A 20,847-nucleotide genomic window follows, 5' to 3' on the forward strand; every position below is an offset into this window, starting at 1 on the left:
TTCAGGAGCCAGAAAATCAATAGCATGATACAGAATATAGGATAAAGGTCAGAGGCACAAGAAAAGGGAGTGAACCACAATGTCAGGGCAGGGAGGAGACGGTAAAGCAACCTTTTATAGTCTAACTAATGAGAGAACTACCTGAAACTGGCAAGTAGGAGGAGCTAAAGAGCAAGGCCAGTAAAGGCAGCAGGTCTCAAAGATGGTCAGTGTAGCCAGAGCCCTCCAGTGGCTCAAATACAAAGTAAATGGCTGCAAACCAGGGGTCCCAGATTGAATCCTAGGAAGGAGCTTGAAAAAAAAAAAAATATACATACCATAAATTATTATTTTTTTTTTTAAATTATCAAGAAACTTTTTATGATATAGTTATATAATATATAGTTTTTTAAAGATTAGTTATTAAAACTAGATTACTATGAAATGATTTGCCACATTGAAAAAAAAAAAAAAAGATCACACACAAACAGAAAATATTGTACTTATGCTTATATATGAAGAGTAACATAAACATTCTACAACAATCATTATGGTTTCAACAAAAGACTATAAAAGCATAGTCAAAATATGCAGTTTTCTATTTATATTGTCCAGACTAGCTCATGGTTAGTGCCTGATTAAGCTTATAAAGAAGTACAGTTAAGGTGACAAGTAAAAATAGTAACAAAACATTTGCTTATCATGCCTTGTCCTCAAAAATCCTCCATATAATAAGGCACATATGGCCCCACCATCTCTTTTTCATCACATCATCGCCTGCATACTAAATACTATGCATGCTGCCCAACAACCTTCCATCCTAGCCTCATTAACTCATTTGCACCTGGTCTTCTCAAACATGGGAAATAACCAACAATCATCCTTTGCATCCAAGGTACTGTCTTTGGACTGTCTGCTCCTGCCCACCAAATCACTTCAGCCTCCCCTCTTGGATATGGCTTCACGCTGCTTGTTCTGTCCCCTGGGTCATTAAGATCATCATCCCATCCTGCTGTTTACACAAAATGACGCAAATGGGGGAAGTTCTACTGAACAACATTTTGGAGGAGGAGCCAGATCTTCTTGGTGGGCTTGGAAGGGGAAGCCAGGAATGGAAACAATGTCATTTGCAAGGTACATAGCAACACCTTTATCAATCGTATGTCTTGTATTACTGATTGCTTCATGGGTTTCAGTGCCTAGCAGCTTCAATTATGTCAAATATATTAAAGGGACAATAAACCTTTTGAGATTTTAATGTAAATTATTTACTCATACATCGTAACACTATTTTCTAATGTAAATCATTATTGAATTTGCCCCTTTGTCAGGTGATTTAGATCTGACAATTCTGGAATATGTATGATATGGCAGATGCTTATACCCACCCCTATCTTATTATATCAAACCTATAAAACAATAAAAAATTATAATATCTGAATATTTAATGCAATAAATTCTATCATTTATATATACTATTTCCTTTAACAACCTTGTGAACTGATATCATTTTTATTAGAGTGCACCAAAGTCTGTTTTTTTTTCTTTATTGTAGTTTAATAGGGTATTTTCAAGTCAGTATCATATAGATCTGAAGGCTACATCAATGCTGTTTTTTCCCATTTATGTTTGTATATATATATATCATTACTAGGGTTGCCAAGTGTATCATATTTAACTAGATAGTCTAGTATTTTAACTGGCTGCACAGTAAAATATTTGCTGTAAAATGGAAATTAAACTGATAGGCCCCAAGTTATCAAGGTCTGTCGGACCTGATCTGACAGTGCGGATCAGGTCCAACAGACCTTGCTGAATACGGCGAGCAATACGCTCGCTGTATTCAGCATTGCACCAGCAGCTCACACCGCCCCCTGCAGACTTGCGGCCAATAGGCCGCCAGCAGGGGGTGTCAATCAACCCGATTGTACTCGATCGGGTTGATTTCCGGCAATGTTTGTCAGCCTGCTCAGAGCAGGCGGACAGGTTATGGAGCAGCGGTCTTTGTGACCGCTGCTTCATAACTGCTGTTTCTGGCGAGCCTGCATGCTCGCCAGAAACACGGTACATCAAGCTCCATTCAGAGCTTGATAAATATGCCCCATAGATTCTTTTCTGTGGTATGGGGATATAGTTGACAAGGGTAAAGGGCCATGGATATGAACTGAAGTTTTGTATAGACAAATAACTGACCAGTGCTATGGTCTCAAATACTATAAAACTGAGAATGGCTGTAGGTTCTGGAGCCAGTTCTGAGGTCCAATATGGACATATTGCTGACAGGACCTGCAAGACCATAAGATCTGTTCTGAGGTCTGATGAAGGCCGCACATACCTCTTTCCACCTATCACCCCCTAGAAGTGCATTGTTATTTTGTAAAGGACACCTGACAACCCCAGTTGTGGTTGATTCTCTATCTACTGATTTCTATTGGCTTAAATAGCTGCTGAATTCAGAGAAGAATGTGTGTAGAAAATAATAAATATTATTTTTTTCTATTTCATGCTCTACAGGGCTTTTGGAATGAGTACACAATCCCCTAATTATTGCAACAACTTTATAAAACTTTGCAGCCTAACTTTAAAATCAAAATATCTTTAATAACAAAATTCCCGAACCAAGACTTCAAGGTCATTGTGTGCATCTCATCTTGTGTATTGCAGCCTGAATAAATTAGATTGATGTTTTAAATAGAACTGCTCCAATAAATCTAATGTCTTTTTTGTACTATTGAACTTATCTTTTATTCCCCAAATCCAGAGAACATCCGGCATCCTTATATTTTAATTTATGAAACGTCACGCAAGAAAATATGTGATTGTACAGAAAGTGGCTGCTCAACTCTCAGCTGAATTTGTCTGTATTTTCTTACTTGTTTTATCTTAACTTAGAGAAAAGAAAACAAAAAATCATTTAAGGCAAAATTACATTTTTTTTTTAATAATAGGAAATTTTAACTTCACTGTGCCTTGTTTGTTCTTTCACATATGATGCTACAGCACAATTTTATTAACACTTTAAGTCTGCAGTTACCAAGATAGAAGATGCAGTTTTAATCAGAAGGGCAGTTCTGAATTTCATTAAGCTTTTTAACATGATATAGTGTTATGTCTTCTGCATTATTTCTATTCTATGTCCAACAGAATGAAAACATTACAAAAGAACAATTACAGCTATAGAGAAAGAGGGGAAATCTGTAAAATAATATCCTCGTTAAGCTAACTAAACATAATGTGTCTAATGATCTACATTACGCCACTCATGTGGGATCAGGGGTGGACTGAGTGGTTAGGCAAATAGGACCTGGACCAAGGGTCCAGCACATGGGAGGGCCGGCCAGTGGTGTCACCTGTCCCTGGAGTAGGGGCCCTATGCATGGACACCAGGTGGGGGCCTTGTGTCTGGATCAGGGGTTGCTCCAAGGGCTCTGGAAAGTGAGGGGCCCTGGAGTTTGGGGTCTGGCCCTAGAAGTTGGATGCTCTGTCCCTTGCCCTCGAGGTTGAGGTCCCAGTTCTGGAGGTTTGTGGCTCTGGTGGGATGAGGAAAGAGTATAGGATGTGAGGTACGGCATAGGGGCGGCTGGGGAGGCTTTAGGGGGTGCCTTCCCTAATTTTTGCCTGGGGATCCTATTTGGCCTACGTTTGCCCCTGTGCAAAGTCCACAACAGGATCATCTAAAGGTACATTTTGCACTGTGAGCTAGGTAGCCCACTAAGAGACCTAACCTGCGTTTTTATATATAAAAAAAATCATACTGTATAGTAATAAAATAAAGGCATTTAGAAAATGTATTGAATTTATTTATTCAGAAAACAATAATTGTTATAGAACCTCTGTGTAATTAGATAAATGAAATATAATGCATGGACCAGTGGTTATGAATTTTGTATGTGAACGACATGGCAGTATTAATAACACTATTAAGTGTTATGTTGTATGTGTGAAATAATTAAATGCCACAAGACCTATTTGCATTCATAGATGAAACATTCAGATGATCATGTTTATTAAAATGTTAACTGAGTCCAGATTAGCAATGAACTAAACAATGCAAATAGCCATATATATATATATACAGGTGAAACTCGAAAAATTAGAATATCGTGCAAAAGTTCATTTATTTCACTAATGCAACTTAAAAGGTGAAACTAATATATGAGATAAACTTATTACATGCAAAGCAAGATAGTTCAAGCCGTGATTTGTCATAATTGTGATGATTATGGCTTACAGCTCATGAAAACCCCAAATCCTCAATCTCAGAAAATTAGAATATTACATGCAATCAATAAAACAAGGATTGTACATAGAACAATATCGGACCTCTGAAAAGTATAAGCATGCATACTGTATGTACTCAGTACTTGGTTTGGGCCCCTTTTGCAGCAATTACTGCCTCAATGTGGCGTGGCATGGAAGCTATCAGCCTGTGGCACTGCTGAGGTGTTATAGAAGACCAGGATGCTTCAATAGCGGCCTTCAGCTCTTCTGCATTTTTCGGTCTCATGTCTCTCATATTTCTCTTGGCAATGCCCCATAGATTCTCTATGGGGTTCAGTTCAGGCGAGTTTGCTGGCCAATCAAGCACAGTAATCCCACCGTCATTGAACCAAGTTTTGGTGCTTTTGGCAGTGTGGGCAGGTGCCAAGTCCTGCTGGAAAATGAAGTCAGCATCCCCATAGAGCTTATCTGTGGAAGGAAGCATGTGTCGCGATCGCTCAGCTGATCGCTCTTTTCCCTTCCGGATTTCTTCAGCGCTGTTGCGCTACACTTCGTTGCCTAGCAACTTGACTGAAGCCGTCCCTCTCCTCTGACGTCAGAATGGCTTCTTATTCCGGCGTCTTCTCTCCTCCGGTGCCTGTTTGTTTTTCACACGTTGGCTTGTGAGTATCTCATATCATATTTCTGAACCTGTGCTTATCGTATATTCTGAATCCTGAACCCCTATCTGCCTGATCCCTTGTTGCTGGACTTTGCTTGTTGGAAATCTCTATTGCTTAACCCCTACCTGCCTGATTACACGTTGCTGGACTTTGCTTGTTGGATTACTCTATTGCTTAACCCCTACCTGCCTGATTACACGTTGCTGGACTTTGCTTGTTGGATTACTCTATTGCTTAACCCCTACCTGCCTGATTACACGTTGCTGGACTTTGCTTATTGGATTACTCTATTGCTTAACCCCTACCTGCCTGATTACACGTTGCTGGACTTTGCTTGTTGGATTACTCTATTGCTTAACCCCTATCTGCCTGATTACACGTTGCCGGACATTGCTTACTAGACAACTCTCTTGATTAACCCTATCTACTTGAAGCTTCTTCTCCTGACCCTGCTGTGTCATCTTTCAGCCTATCTCTGTGAGTATTTTATACTATAGCTGTCGCAGGGTCAGGTCCTGGTATATACTCACTGTGCTAGGGTGTTATTACCTTCATTCTAGCATTTGGGTCTTACTCTGGACTTTACCTATCCTGAGATTACAAACAGGCCATAAAATGGACCCTGGTGAGTTATCCAGAGCTGTGGCTCTACAAGGACAGCTACTTGGCACCCACTCCGCACACCTACAATCATTGGACTCTAAATTGGATCAAATTACTGCTCTTTTGCATAACCTCACTCCGCTTTCACAAGTCCCTGTAACTCCTGTTGTTCCTGCGGCCAGTTCTAATCCTACATATAATCCGCCACATCCTGCTGAACAGTTAGTACCCAGAATTCCGCTACCTGATAAATATGATGGCAACCCGGATGACTGTCGAGGATTCCTTAATCAGTGCCGCCTACATTTCAGAAATAATCCTCTGATGTTTGTTTCCTCTTCTTCCAAGATCACCTTTTTGATTTCTCTTATGAAAGGTAAAGCCTTGGCTTGGGTTTCTCCATTGTTGGAAAAGGATGATCCTTTGCTTCATGATATTGACACTTTTGTATCCATATTTTCTTCCGTGTTCGATAAACCTGGAAGGTCTGCAGCTTCCGAAGCAGGACTTTTAGATTTAAGGCAGGGTTCTCTTTCTGTAGCACAATACGCTATAGAATTTCGGACTTTAGCTGCTGAAACTATGTGGAATCATGGGGCCCTGCGTGCAGCATTTCGTAAAGGTCTTTGTGATCGTTTAAAAGACGAACTAGTTTATAGAGATCTTCCTGATTCTCTAGAAGAACTCATCAATCTATGTATCAAGTTAGATGCTCGTTACTCTGAGCGTCTCCATGAACGTGACCGTAACAGAAGATCCTTTTTAAAATCCAATTTCCGTCCTTTGTCTCGTTCGCCTAACCTTCTTGCTCCGAATTCTTCTATCTCTGAATCTAGTGAACCCATGGAGGTTGGTGCAATTAAATTATCTGAAGCTGAACGTCTCAGAAGGCGTAATCTTGGACTATGTCTATATTGTGGTATTAAGGGACATATGTTAAAAGATTGTCCAACCCGTCCAGTAAAAGCCAGGGCTTAACTCCAGAAAGAGGGACTGAGTTAAGCCAAAAATCCTTTCCTACCCTCAATCCCAAGCTGTTTGTTCCAGTCACCTTCCGTTTTGGCAGCACCAAGTTTCAGGCTCAAGCACTCATAGATTCTGGAGCTGCTGGAATGTTTATGGATTCGGATTTTGTTAATTCCCTTCGGATTCCTTTGCTTTCCAAGAACCAAGTAATTAAGGTCACTACTGTCAGTGGTCAACCTTTAGGTTCAGGAATCATTCAATATTCTACTATACCACTTCAGATGTCTGTAGGAGTACTTCATTCGGAGTCCATCTGTTTTGACATCATCTCTTCTCCTCAGTTTCCTTTAATTGTGGGACTTCCATGGCTACAACTTCATGATCCGGTTTTCTCCTGGTCAAAAGGGGAACTTGTTACCTGGGGATCCTCTTGTTTCCAAAAATGTTTACAGAATACTCCCAAACCTTCTAGTACAGTTGTGGCAGTTTTGGACATCCCTGATTCTTTGCCTGTACCATACCATTCTTTTTGTGATGTCTTTTCTAAGAAGGATGCTGAAGTATTACCTCCACATCGGGACTTTGATTGTCCCATTGATTTATTACCTGGAGCACCTCTTCCAAAGGGTAAAACATACCCACTTTCCTGTCAAGAAAATGTTACTCTCGAAGACTACATCAAGGATAATTTGGCCCTAGGTTTTATTCGCCCTTCTTCCTCTCCGGTAGGAGCAGGTTTCTTCTTTGTTGAAAAGAAAGATGGAGGTCTACGTCCTTGCATTGACTATCGTGCTCTTAATCAGATAACTATCAAGAATTGTTATCCCCTTCCTCTCATTCCTGAATTGTTTGATCGTCTCCAGGGTGCTTCCATTTTTACCAAATTGGATCTTCGTGGGGCATACAATTTGGTCCGGATTCGAAAAGGGGATGAGTGGAAAACAGCCTTCAACACAAGATTTGGACACTATGAATATTTAGTTATGCCTTTTGGGTTATGCAATGCCCCTGCTGTTTTTCAGCATTTTGTTAATGAAATATTCAGAGACTATCTTAATCAATTCGTCATTATCTATCTTGATGATATTTTGATTTATTCTCGGACTTTGCAGGATCACGTTCATCACGTTAAACTAGTACTCCAGAGATTACGTGAAAATTCTCTATTTGCCAAGCTTGAAAAGTGCTCTTTTCATCAAGAATCTATTCATTTTTTGGGTTACATCATTTCTCCGTCTGGATTTGAGATGGATTCTGACAAACTGTCGGCTATTATAGATTGGCCTAGACCAACTTCCCTAAAATCTCTTCAGAGGTTTCTAGGGTTTGCCAATTACTACCGTAAATTTATAAAAGACTTTGCTAACATATCGGCACCTCTTACTGCTCTTACTAAGAAGGGTCAGGATTGCAAACATTGGTCTGATAAAGCCTTACAGGCCTTTGAGACTCTGAAATCTGCGTTTACTTCGGCCCCCGTTCTTTGCCATCCAGTTCCGAGTCTCTAATTCATCGTTGAAGTAGATGCTTCTCTGATCGCTGCCGGGGCTGTGCTCTCTCAACGAAATCCCATCACTAGCAAAATCCTTCCTGTGGGGTTCTTCTCCAAGAAGTTTAATACTTCAGAATTGAATTATGACGTTGGTAACAAAGAATTGTTAGCGATTAAGATGGCCTTGGAAGAATGGAGACATCTGCTTGAAGGCACGGTTCAGCCATTCCTTATACTTACGGATCATAAAAATCTTCTGTATCTTCATACTGCTAAACGCCTCAATTCACGTCAAGCTCGGTGGGCTCTGTTCTTTTCCAGATTTAATTTTGTCCTCTCTTATATTCCTGGTTCTAAGAACTGTAAAGCGGATGCTTTATCCAGACAATTTCAAACTTCTGATTCTACATTGTTGGATTCTGAACCCATTCTCCAGCCTGCTAAAGTTCTAGCTCAGTTGTCTACTTTTCCTTTTCAAGCTCTACAGTCTGCTCAAGCCTCCATTCCTTCCTCCTATAACATACCACCTGGAATTTTGTTTGTACCTGCAGAATACCGCCTTAAACTTCTTCGGTGGGCTCATGATAATATTTTGTCAGGACATCCTGGAGTACGTAATACATTATGGAGACTCAAACAACATGTCTGGTGGCCTTCTATGAACAAAGATGTCAAGGATTATGTTGCAGCCTGTAATTCCTGTACATCTAATAAACAGTCTTCTGGTTTACCTTTTGGACTCTTACAACCTTTACCGGTTCCATATTATCCCTGGTCTCATGTTTCCATGGACTTTATTACTGATCTTCCTAATTCTGCCGGAAACAAGACCATATGGGTTGTGGTAGACAGATTTTCCAAAACAGCACATTTTGTTCCTTTAACTGGCCTACCATCTGCCCGGAAACTCGCTGACCTGTTTATTCTCCATATCACCAGATTACATGGTTTTCCTTTGGACATTGTTTCTGATCGAGGAGTTCAATTTGTCTCAAGATTTTGGAAATCTCTATGCAAACAATTTGGAGTTACCATATCTCTATCTACTGCCCATCATCCTCAATCCAACGGTCAAACTGAACGAGTTAACCAATCTCTTGAATCTTATCTCAGACATTATGTTAACCATCAGCATTCCAATTGGTCTCAACTTCTTCCTTTGGCTGAACTTGCTTTCAATTCTCATCTCAATTCTTCTTTACAGACTTCTCCCTTTAAGGCAGCTTATGGATTCGAGCCTAGAACTTTTCCTATGTCTTCTGGGGTTTCTGGTGTTCCTGAAGCAGATCGAACTGTGAAGAATCTCTGTAAACACTGGAAGAAGATTCGGGAAATTCTTCTCCTCTCTTCTCTAAAGTATAAGTGATTTGCTGATCGCAGACGCCGTAAGGCACCTTCATTTCGCACTGGAGACAAAGTTTGGATATCAACCTGATTCATTCGTCTTAAGCAACCTTGTGCTAAATTGGGTCCTAAATACATAGGACCGTTTAGAATTGTTTCCAAGGTTTGTTCTACTGCTTACAAGGTGGCTTTACCAGACAACCTGAAGATTCATCCTGTATTTCATGTGTCTCTTCTTAAACCGGCAGTCTCTAATCGGTTTTCCACCAAACAGAAAACTCCCTCTCCGTTTCTTGTGGATGGTACCTCAGAATTCGAGATCAGTCATATTCTTGATTCCAAATTACGAGGTAATCGTTTATACTATTTGGTTCATTGGAAGGGCTATCCCATTACTGAACGTTCCTGGGAACCTGCTTCTCATATCCGCGCCTCTGCCCTGATCAAACAGTTCCACGTTCAGAATCCTTCGAAGCCTGCTCGTGCTCCTCGGAGGGGTCCTTGAGGAGGGGGCACTGTCGCGATCGCTCAGCTGATCGCTCTTTTCCCTTCCGGATTTCTTCAGCGCTGTTGCGCTACACTTCGTTGCCTAGCAACTTGACTGAAGCCGTCCCTCTCCTCTGACGTCAGAATGGCTTCTTATTCCGGCGTCTTCTCTCCTCCGGTGCCTGTTTGTTTTTCACACGTTGGCTTGTGAGTATCTCATATCATATTTCTGAACCTGTGCTTATCGTATATTCTGAATCCTGAACCCCTATCTGCCTGATCCCTTGTTGCTGGACTTTGCTTGTTGGAAATCTCTATTGCTTAACCCCTACCTGCCTGATTACACGTTGCTGGACTTTGCTTGTTGGATTACTCTATTGCTTAACCCCTACCTGCCTGATTACACGTTGCTGGACTTTGCTTGTTGGATTACTCTATTGCTTAACCCCTACCTGCCTGATTACACGTTGCTGGACTTTGCTTATTGGATTACTCTATTGCTTAACCCCTACCTGCCTGATTACATGTTGCTGGACTTTGCTTGTTGGATTACTCTATTGCTTAACCCCTATCTGCCTGATTACACGTTGCCGGACATTGCTTACTAGACAACTCTCTTGATTAACCCTATCTACTTGAAGCTTCTTCTCCTGACCCTGCTGTGTCATCTTTCAGCCTATCTCTGTGAGTATTTTATACTATAGCTGTCGCAGGGTCAGGTCCTGGTATATACTCACTGTGCTAGGGTGTTATTACCTTCATTTTAGCATTTGGGTCTTACTCTGGACTTTACCTATCCTGACATTATGAAGTGCTCCAAAATCTCCTGGTAGGCGGCTGCGTTGACCCTGGACTTAATGAAGCACAGTGGACCAACAACAGCAGATACCATGGCTCCCCAAATCAACACAGACTGTGGAAACTTCACACTGGACTTCAAGTATCTTGCAGTGTGTGCCTCTCCATTTTTCCTCCATACTCTGGGTCCTTGGTTTCCAAATGAGATGCAAAATTTGCTCTCATCAGAAAAAAGGATTTTGGACCACTGAGCAACAGACCAGGTCTGTTTTTCTTTAGCCCAGTTAAGAAACTTTTGATGTTGTTTGTTGTTCAGGAGTGGCTTGACAAGAGGAATACGACATTTGAAGCCCATGTCCAGGATCCGTCTGTGTGTGGTGGCTCTTGAGGCACTGACTCCAGCCTCAGTCCACTCCTTGTGAAAGTACCAAACACTTTTAAATGGCCTTTTCCTGGCAATCCTCTCAAGGCTGCGGTCATCCCTGCTGCTTGTGCACATTTTTCTTCCACACTTTTCCCTTCCACATAACTTTCTATTAATGTGCTTTGATATAGCACTTTGGGAACATCCAACTTCTTTTGCAATTACCTTTTGAGGCTTTCCCTCCTTATGGAGGTTGTCAATGATGGTTTTCTGCACAACTGTCAGGTCAGCAGTTTTTCCCATGATTGTGATTCCTACTGAACCAGACTGAGAGACCATTTAAAGGCTCAGGAACCCTTTGCAGGTGTTATGGCTTAATTAGCTGATTAGAGTGGGACAGTTTGAGCCTAGAATATTGCACCTTTCACAATATTCTAAGTTTCTGAGATTGTGGATTTGGGGTTTTCATGAGCTGTAAGCCACAATCATCAAAATTATGACAAATCACGGCTTGAACTATCTTGCTTTGCATGTAATGAGTCTATCTCATATATTAGTTTCACCTTTTAAGTTGCATTAGGGAAATAAATGAACTTTTGCACGATATTCAAATTTTTCGAGTTTCACCTGTGTGTGTATATATATATATATATATATATATATATATATATATATATACAGGTAGCCCTCAGTTTACGCCAGGGTTAGGTTCCAGAAGGAATGGTTGTAAATTGAAACAGTTGTAAATTGAAACCCAGTTTATAATGTAAGTCAAAGGGAAGTGAGGGAAATAGGTTCCAGGCCCCTCTCAAAATTGTCATAAGTAACACCTAATACATTTATTTTTAAAGCTTTGAAATGAAGACTTTAAATGCTAAACAGTATTATAAACCTAATAAAATAATCACACAACACAGAATATATAATTAAACTAAGTTAAATGAACAAAAACATTTGCTAAACAGCATTATAAACCTAATAAAATAATCACACAACACAGACTTCACTTGCATTTTTCTGCAAACAGTTCTTTCTTGCATTCCAATCTGGACTGATTTATAGACAGGAAGATCTTGTTACTTTGAAATCTGCTCGATAGCTCAGGTCTGGTTAAACTGATTAATTTCAGCTTGCTTGGCTTTGCTGCAACACAAGCGGACAGCTCCACCTACTGTCTATTTTAATAAATGCACTGTTTCTCAATGCTTTTCAATAGCAGTCACATGACTGGAGAAAAAGGTTGTTATTCTGAAACGGTGTAAATTGAACCGTTGTAAAACGAGGGCCATCTGTATATATATATATATATATATATATATATATATATATATATATATATATATGTGTGTGTGTGTGTTTTATTTTTTTAGATAGGTCAATGTGAATTTCAAGAGATCAAGGCTGTTGAATTTGAAAATTCAAAAATTATATGAAAACTTGTATGAAAAATGTTGGGTTAGATTAGTGTTTGTAAGGGTTTCGCAATGAAATGTATAATATCATCAGATCTCATAGTACAAATTTAAAAAAAAAATCAATTTAGAAAACCACACAAAATTGAACCTTCTGCTGTAATATAATGGCTTCAAAAGTAAAAACCCACAGAAACTAAATAAATAAAGCAAGATGAATTGCCCTCTTAGCCCAAATGCTACAAATGCACCTGAGCAAAGCATCTGGGTATTTTATGGTCTCATATTTTTGTAGTTTTTTTACAGTTGACAAATTGCTTTTTGATAGAGGGGGTAACAGCTTACTGACGTTGAAATGTAGCTTCCACAAGATCTACTGTACATTCTTCCTGTTTTTCTCACTACAACAAATAAGTCTACATCTGCTATGACAAAGGTGATTCTAGAAGCAGTTTGTCATTGGTTGTTAGCGCTCATTATGGGGCCGAATTATTAAGCTCTTAATGGAGCTTGATGCCCCTTTTTTACACCCGAGCCTTTAGGGTCGCCGGAAGCAGAAGTTATGAAGCAGCGGTCTAAAGACCGCTGCTCCATAACTTGTCCTCCTGTTCTGAGGAGGCGGACAGAAATCAACCCAATCGAATACGCCCCGAGCTAGCGTTTTCAACCCAATCTAATGCCGCCCCCTGCTAGTGAATCTGCAGGGGACAGCATTGCACAAGCAGTTCACCAGAACTGCTTGTGCAATGATAAATGCTGACAGTGTACGCTACATTGTATCATGTCCGCTCGCACTATGATAAATTGGCCCCTATGTCTTATTTTTGTATCAGTGAGGAGTGTTCCTGTGCTTAACTCACTATTGTCTGGGCACTGAATTAACTTTTCAATGTTAGCCTTTTGCTCAGTTTTGTTTCATTTGCCATTTACAATCTAAGATAAGGAAGCATTTATCATCTTGATATGCTTTTAGTTTATTGCCATAATATTAAACATGTGTGGACTCTTGTAGCATTTGTGTTCTTGTGCACTTTCTCTGACGACCTACAGACCCTGCACGTTTGTACTGCTAATTGGTCTCTTGGTTTTTATTAGTATGTTTTGTTTTTTATTCTCTTGCAGAACCCATTTCCTGTGACATCTCATCCCACATCATTAAAAATCCCTACTCTTCTGTGTCAGCATTAAGGTCCAGCTATATGTTCACTTAATTTAGCTATTCTGCTATTTTTTACTCTTAACACTGAACAGACAGTAGGGATTTTCTTTTGACTCCTTGTTCTTGTCTTGTCTCTGAGATAGTTACTGTGCCTTCTATAAGTAATTTAAACTTGTTGTAGGTGGGACAACATGATATCTAGAATAGAAGCAAACCTGAAATGCTAGTTAAGTAGCTGCAATATTAAGTTTGGCAGATTTCAATTATCCCAATCCGATTAGGATAATTGACAGCCCATGCTCGTGCCTTATGGGGTTGGCACAAGCAGCGGCTTGTGCAATGTTAATTTTGGGCAGCGGTTACTGGCCATTCACTGCAAGGCTAGGCGAATGAGGTTCATGATAGCAAACCTTGTCCGCCCGGTACATGATAAATGGGGCCTAAGCCTATAGACCCTTGTGGCTTATGTACTATCAAATCCATGATATAGAGGAATTCCTACTTTTGTAATTAAGTGACATTTACAAATATAGTATAATATGAAATGCTCTCTAATATTTTATCACACTCCAAGTCATGTTAACCGTCTATCTAAATACATGTACTATTATATCATCTGTCTAAATATAAATGCGTATTGGGCAAGATTACAAGCAGTGCGTTATGACTTTTCCGCATGCGATGTGGTCTTTTTACAATCAATTTCCATTGCACAGGTATTACAAGGCTTGAAAAAAGGTGATTATGCGTGCACATTTGCCTTTTACACAACAATCCATTCCGCCCTCAAAGAGCTGTAGTTAACAGTTTTGTGCAACAAAAAAGTTTCACGAAACACTTCAAAAATATTTTACAAAGTACAGTTTCACTCATATTAACACTGTCTAATCAAAATTATTTTTTAAAAAAGTTATAAGGGCTCAAAGATACAAGATGTCGGGTGTTAGAAAAAAAAAAAGCTAAGCAGGGATTTTACATTGACATACATACACGTACATAGAAAAACATGGATTTAAATATATAGACATATGTTTAACTATGGAGATAATGAAAATATTAATATACATATCTTGATATAAATAGATATATCTGTCCAAAAATGCTCACATATATAGAGAAATATTTATTTAGAATTAAATAGAACATTTTCGCATCATGAAATATTCCCATTTTCATGTACACTTTGCGTGGAGAATATGTCATGGGCTTTGTGCAACAGATTAGTTTTTTTTTTTTTCTATTTGTCTTCTCTATTGACTTTTATGGGGAATACGTAAATGTGCACGCAATTTCACAATTTGCATTAGGCAGCTTAACGCACACGCAAAATAAGTTATTTCTCAACTTGTAATAGCTGCGCAGCCCCAAATGTAAAATAGTCGGAAAGAGCACTGAGTTTTCACATCTGATTTGCCGCGCGACTTTATATCTTGCCCATTGAGTGCTAATTATAGATCTACATATATGTAAATAAAAAGATATACAACACTGTGCACTAAAATTTACTAATATACCACAAAACACAAAGTTCTGGAGAGTGTTAATGTAGAATATAGTCAACAAATACATCCTCCTTCTTAAGTGCTGAGATGACCTCAAATGAAATAAAAAAAGTCCCATAGCACGATACTATATCAAAATAGCAATAACACCCACAAAACCTGGAGCTTCAATAGCTCTTTGTTATGCACCCAAGTAAAAGTCTGCCCCTCCTTAACATTACATCATGAGGAGGAGTGGAATTCTAATTTTCCCCCTTGCCTCAAAGCTTCTTGAAAAGCTAGTATATGCACTTCTATCCCATTTCCTTACATTAAACTCCCTCCTTGACCCACTGCAATCTGGATTTCGCCCCTACACTCCACAGAGACAGCAATTGTTAAGGTTACCAACAACCTACTTACAGAAAATTCCAAAGGCCACTTCTCTCTACTTATCCTCCTTGATCTTTTTGCAGCCTTTGATACTGTCGACCACCCTCTTTTTCTCCAAACCCTCCATTCCTTCGGCATCTGTGACACAGCTCACTCGTGGTTCTCTTCCTATCTGTCTAACCGTACCTTTAGTGTAGCCTTCTCTGGAGCACCCTCTGCCCCGTTACCTCTTTCTGTTGGGGTTCCGCAAGGCTCTGACCTCGGTCCCCTCCTCTTCTTAATCTACACGTCCTCATTAGGTTCTTTAATAAAGTCCCACGGGTTTAATTATCATTTGTATGCCGATGACACCCAAATCTACCTTTTTGCACCAGAACTAACTCCTTCCATGCTAACCCATGTCACTAACTGTCTCTCTCATATCTCATCTTGGATGTCTTCTCACTACCTCAAGCTAAATATCCTTCCTTATTTTGCCCCCTTCTTCCAAAATCTCCACCCCCCATTTCTCTATAACTGTTGATAAACTCCATCATTACCCCAACCCCACATGCCCTATGTCTTGGGGTCACACTTGACTCAGATCTATCTTTCACTCCTCACATTCAGTCCTTGGCTTAAGCCTGCCGCTTCCACCTTAAAAACATCTCTAAAATTAAACATTTCCTTACACAAGACACAACTAAGATTTGAATCCACTCTCTTATTCTTTCCTGCTTTGACTACTGCAACTCCATCCTCTCTGGTCTCCCTAGCTGCCGCCTAGCTCCTTTAAATCAATAATGAACGTCTCTGCTAGGCTCATCTTCCTTACACGTTGCTCTTCATCTGCTGCCCCTCTCTGCCAATCCCTTTACTGGCTTCCTCTTGCCTCCAGGATTAAACACAAAATTCTCAGTCTGACACACAAATCCCTCAACTGCACTGCTCCCCCCTACTTCTTAAACCTTGTCTCCAGATACTCTCCCTCCCATCCCCTTCGCTCTGTGAATGATCTCTTACTCTCCTCCTCTCGTGTTACCTCCTCACATTCCCGTTTACAAGATTTTTCCAGACTAGGCTCCCATCTTATGGAACGCTCTGTCTCGCTTCACAAGACTCTCCCCTAGTTTTGAAAGCTTCAAGTGCTCCTTGAAGACTCTACTATTCAGGGATGCATACAACCTACACTAACCTTTCTATCTCCACTGCTATCCTCTTAAACCCCATAACATGTAAGCCTATGAGCCCAGCTGTTTGTAGTTCACATTCATAAGAGCCGACTACAACAGTGCAACTCTCGGCAGGGCCCTGTAAATGTTATTTTGTATACCACCTATGTTCATAGCGCTGTGGAACCTGTTAGCGCTCTACAAATACCTGATAATAATTTAAAAACACTGACTGAAATGCCAAGCTTGTAAACATTTCGCACGGGACATTTGATCCAAAAGAGCATCTTAAAGAGACACTGAAGTCAAAAATTTTCTTTCATGATTTCGATAGAACATATAACTTTCCAATGTACTTATATTATCAATTTATGCAAAGTATTCTTAGATAAACACTTTCTGAGGCACCAGCTCCTACTGAGCATGTTCAAGAATTTACAGTGTATACGTATACTAGTCTATGATTGGCCAATGACTGTTAAATGATGCAGGGGACGGAAATTGGAACAAATTTAAAATGGTTTTCACAGGAGGTGGTAGAGCCTGCTCTCAAAGGGGCAAGACACATCTTTATGAAGCTCCTAGTCTCTAACTTGATTTTTTAGCTATTTTCAGTGACTAAAACTAAAATTTTCTACCTGATAATCCTGGCACACATGCCTAACTCCAAAGATTGGATATTTGAAGGGAGCTGATGCTTGGATTGTGGTCTCACCTATGCTCTTTGAGACTTCACGGTCCCGGGAGCCATCTTTGTAACAGGACTAAAGCAGGTTTGAGGCTTGATAAATTTACCCAGTGTGAGTGGTACAACGCAGGACTGGGACTGCCGCATAAGAAGCCCCCCAGGTAACTGGGTAATATTAACAAGACTTTGCAAGAACTTTAATCTCTTTTAATCAGTCACGATTAGAAAATAATATTCCTACAAAACCTGGCATATACCGGCAATGCTCCTACTGGGAAATGGTATCCTGTAACTAAGCTGGAGCGATTGAGTGTCCGATAACGACATTAGCATGGCAGCACTGGACATGTGGGAAAGAAAGGCTCAGTCTCTTTTGGATCATCACTTTCAGGAACTTAAATGGAGCCCACAAGAGATAGTTGGCTTATTGATTTAGACCCCGGCACTAAAGGAGGACACTACCAAGCTAACCCTGAAGGAGAAAGATGGCAGTTTTTATATTGAGGGCCGAATGATTGCTGTTACAGCTACCTCCCAAGGTGATGAAAGACCAAACATATCATCCGATCCAGAGGGAGACAGTCACACTACTCATGGTGATGCAGGCACAATCTTACTTGAGAGAGATAAGCCATGCACAGCTTATGACAAGCTATACGAGAACTCGTATTATCTCTTGCACTCATACTTCTCTAATTTTCTAAGTGCTCAACAAAAGGACTTGTGTTTGGAAGAGCTACTAGGATTTTTAAATCGTGAGTTCCTTTCATGTGTGTATAACGTTGAAACTGAGCTCCAGATGCCCCCAAGACTGTCACTTCTAACATCCTAAAAGTAGGAGTGGGGTAATAAGTGACTATTTCGGTCGCATAAAGCATCATAGCAGGTTCATGTTTATATTTATATTGATAGTTTGTAAACTGTGTTATTTTATTTGCTGTTAAGGTTCCTGCAAGATGGGTTTAGGTGTATGTACTTATTGTCACGAAAGGAAACGACTCATCGGCAAGCCGTATCAATTTCATATACACTAGCTCCCTTATGCCCTAGATAGAGATGATAGATGCCATATCACTTTAGAATTTAAAAGTGAATATAGGATTACTAGACTAATTGAGTATATTGGGGGTTTATTTAAACCTTTCCTGAGTCATGATATTCAGCATACTTATCCCACTAGTGACTATGTCAGTTGAAACTTCAGTGATCAATGTGCGCTCCCACTAAAATTACCTCTGTAGCTACATATTTACAGTCTAGAGCAACATCTAGGGAGCTATGTTTTATACCACAAAAGACTAATCCCCAGCAAGAGTGTAGAAGCAAAACTAAGCCTTCTAAAAATTAAAGCACAATGGATTCATGTAGGTTCCCTTATATAAAGTGACATCTAACAGATAAATAAATTGATTCCTAAACTAGATCCCTAACAATTAGAGCCTCATCTTAGATCTAGATAGTATTCTGTTGACATATGCCATGGTATCTTAAAAGGACATTGTGCTGTCTGTGGCCGAGACAGCATGCTATGAAAATGTTTTTCACAGTCGGTGGCAAAATGTTATCTAGTCTTCTTCAAATGACCAATTTCCCCAATCAGAATTAATCTGAATGCAATAAAGACAAACAAATATAACACAAAACATGTATTCTAAAATTCCAAATTATTATTAGGATATCCTATAAAAACAGATCAACCGTCATCTTTGATCTTAATTGTGGTCCATCAACATCAACACGGTTTTAGCCCTGGACCTCTCTAGGCAGGGTTAGTGCTAGGAGTTTTGGTTACACAGGCAAAAAACATTTTTCCTCCCCCCCACCCAACAAAATAATATACCCTGACACGACTGCTTCTTAACAAAAAAATTCTAGTGATATATTAAGCAGCTATAGAAAACTATTTTATTTATGATATAAAAATAGATTTATGTTATCACCTCAAATTCTTTACATTTCTGATTTATTTTAATTATAATAGCTGTAATGGTTCATTTCTGCATGCCGTAACATACTAAATTGGTGGCTCTGCACAGCATAGTAAATCAGTGGTGGCTCTGCACAGCATAGTAAATCAGTGGTGGCTCTACATAGCATAGTAAATCAGTGGTGTCTCCGTATAACAAATACAACAGTGGTTACAATATATAAAACACACACACCTGGAGGGAGGATGACCTCTTTTCTGTTTGTACCTAGACTGGTACTAACAATAAATGTCTAACAGGAAAATGTATCAAGCTGCAGCCTGACAAGTTCTCAAGAAGAGAAACTGTCCACATGCAATCGCTACTTGGCAACATTTAAGACCCTCGCCCAGGAAGAAAGAGGCACCGCTTGTCCAGGAGTAGAGAGTTGTCCCCTTACACGGAGGAAGAGAGGTTTCCCTCACCCAGAAGGAAATATGTGCCCTCTCATCCGTGAGAAAAACTGAGCCCCCATTCACAGTGAATTTTGAGTTTTTCCAGTCTCCAAAGAAGAATGAGATTCTGTCCATCCAGAGGGAAAAAGGGAAATAAGACTATTAACATATGTCTTAAAACATAAGTAGTCTATTTTTCTAATATATATGCGTTAGCAGTTATGCTGTGATACAAACATGATTAAACTTAGATAAAGGGACATGATACCCAAATGCTGAATTACATGAAAGTGATGCAGCATATCTATAAAACATCATATGAATATATCTATGTAAAAAAATGAAGATATTTTACCTCAGAAGCCACATCCCATTGAAAGGATACTTATCCCAGGACTTGAAAGAGAGTGTGCATGTAGCATGTGCAGGCACATTCATGTTATTTCTCTTCTCAGTTTAAGAAAGTTTACTATGAAATCTCGTGAGATTGTGGTAAAATCTCCCAAGATCATTGTAAAGTGTAAACTCAGCACAGATGATGCTGATTGGCTCCTTTGTTTTACTTTTTTTGCAATTAACAGTAAAAATAGTAGCTAAACTATACCTGCTTCCAGAGTACTTGCTCTGGTGTGCTGAATAAATTTTAAGGAGATATTCAGAATCTATAAATTAGTAATCATTTTACATAGATGCTGCATCACTTTAAAGTCAAGCATAAGGGTGTCAAATCCCTTTAAATCTCAACAATTTTGGTCACACAGTAAAGATTTTGCCTTATGCTAATTTTGCTAAATAATTTACTCATTTTGTAAAAAGAAAATTTTGTTTATTTTCACCTGAGAAAATATTATGGTTTTGTCTGTACTGGAATATTATTTTTCACAAGCCTCTAAATGTAGCATTCTTACTCTGTAGAAGGCAATACACCTTGATTTTGCAAGATAAAAAACATGAAATGTATTTTGTCAGTTCCTTTACCACCACATTTACAAATCTATAGCACAGATATTCATGCTGAATTGTTTACATCATTCCTGGAGGCCGGAGGGGGAAAAAAAGCAGTAGGGATTATACTTATCGACAAACAGCATTTTGGTTTACAGAGATAAAAATGAAGTGCGAATAAATCTTGGAAATAAGTGGCCCATTCTTCAAGAAGCGGCATAAAAAAGTAAATTAAAAAAACATTGGATCACAATAAGCGGACGATAAACAATGCCCTAGAGAACTGTGGGAATGGAAGGATGATTGTCCACCTGTACGAATGAGAACAATTGATTTTCAGT

The sequence above is a fragment of the Bombina bombina genome, chromosome 7 (genome assembly GCF_027579735.1).
Source record: "Bombina bombina isolate aBomBom1 chromosome 7, aBomBom1.pri, whole genome shotgun sequence".
In the NCBI taxonomy this organism is placed as follows: Eukaryota; Metazoa; Chordata; class Amphibia; order Anura; family Bombinatoridae; genus Bombina; species Bombina bombina.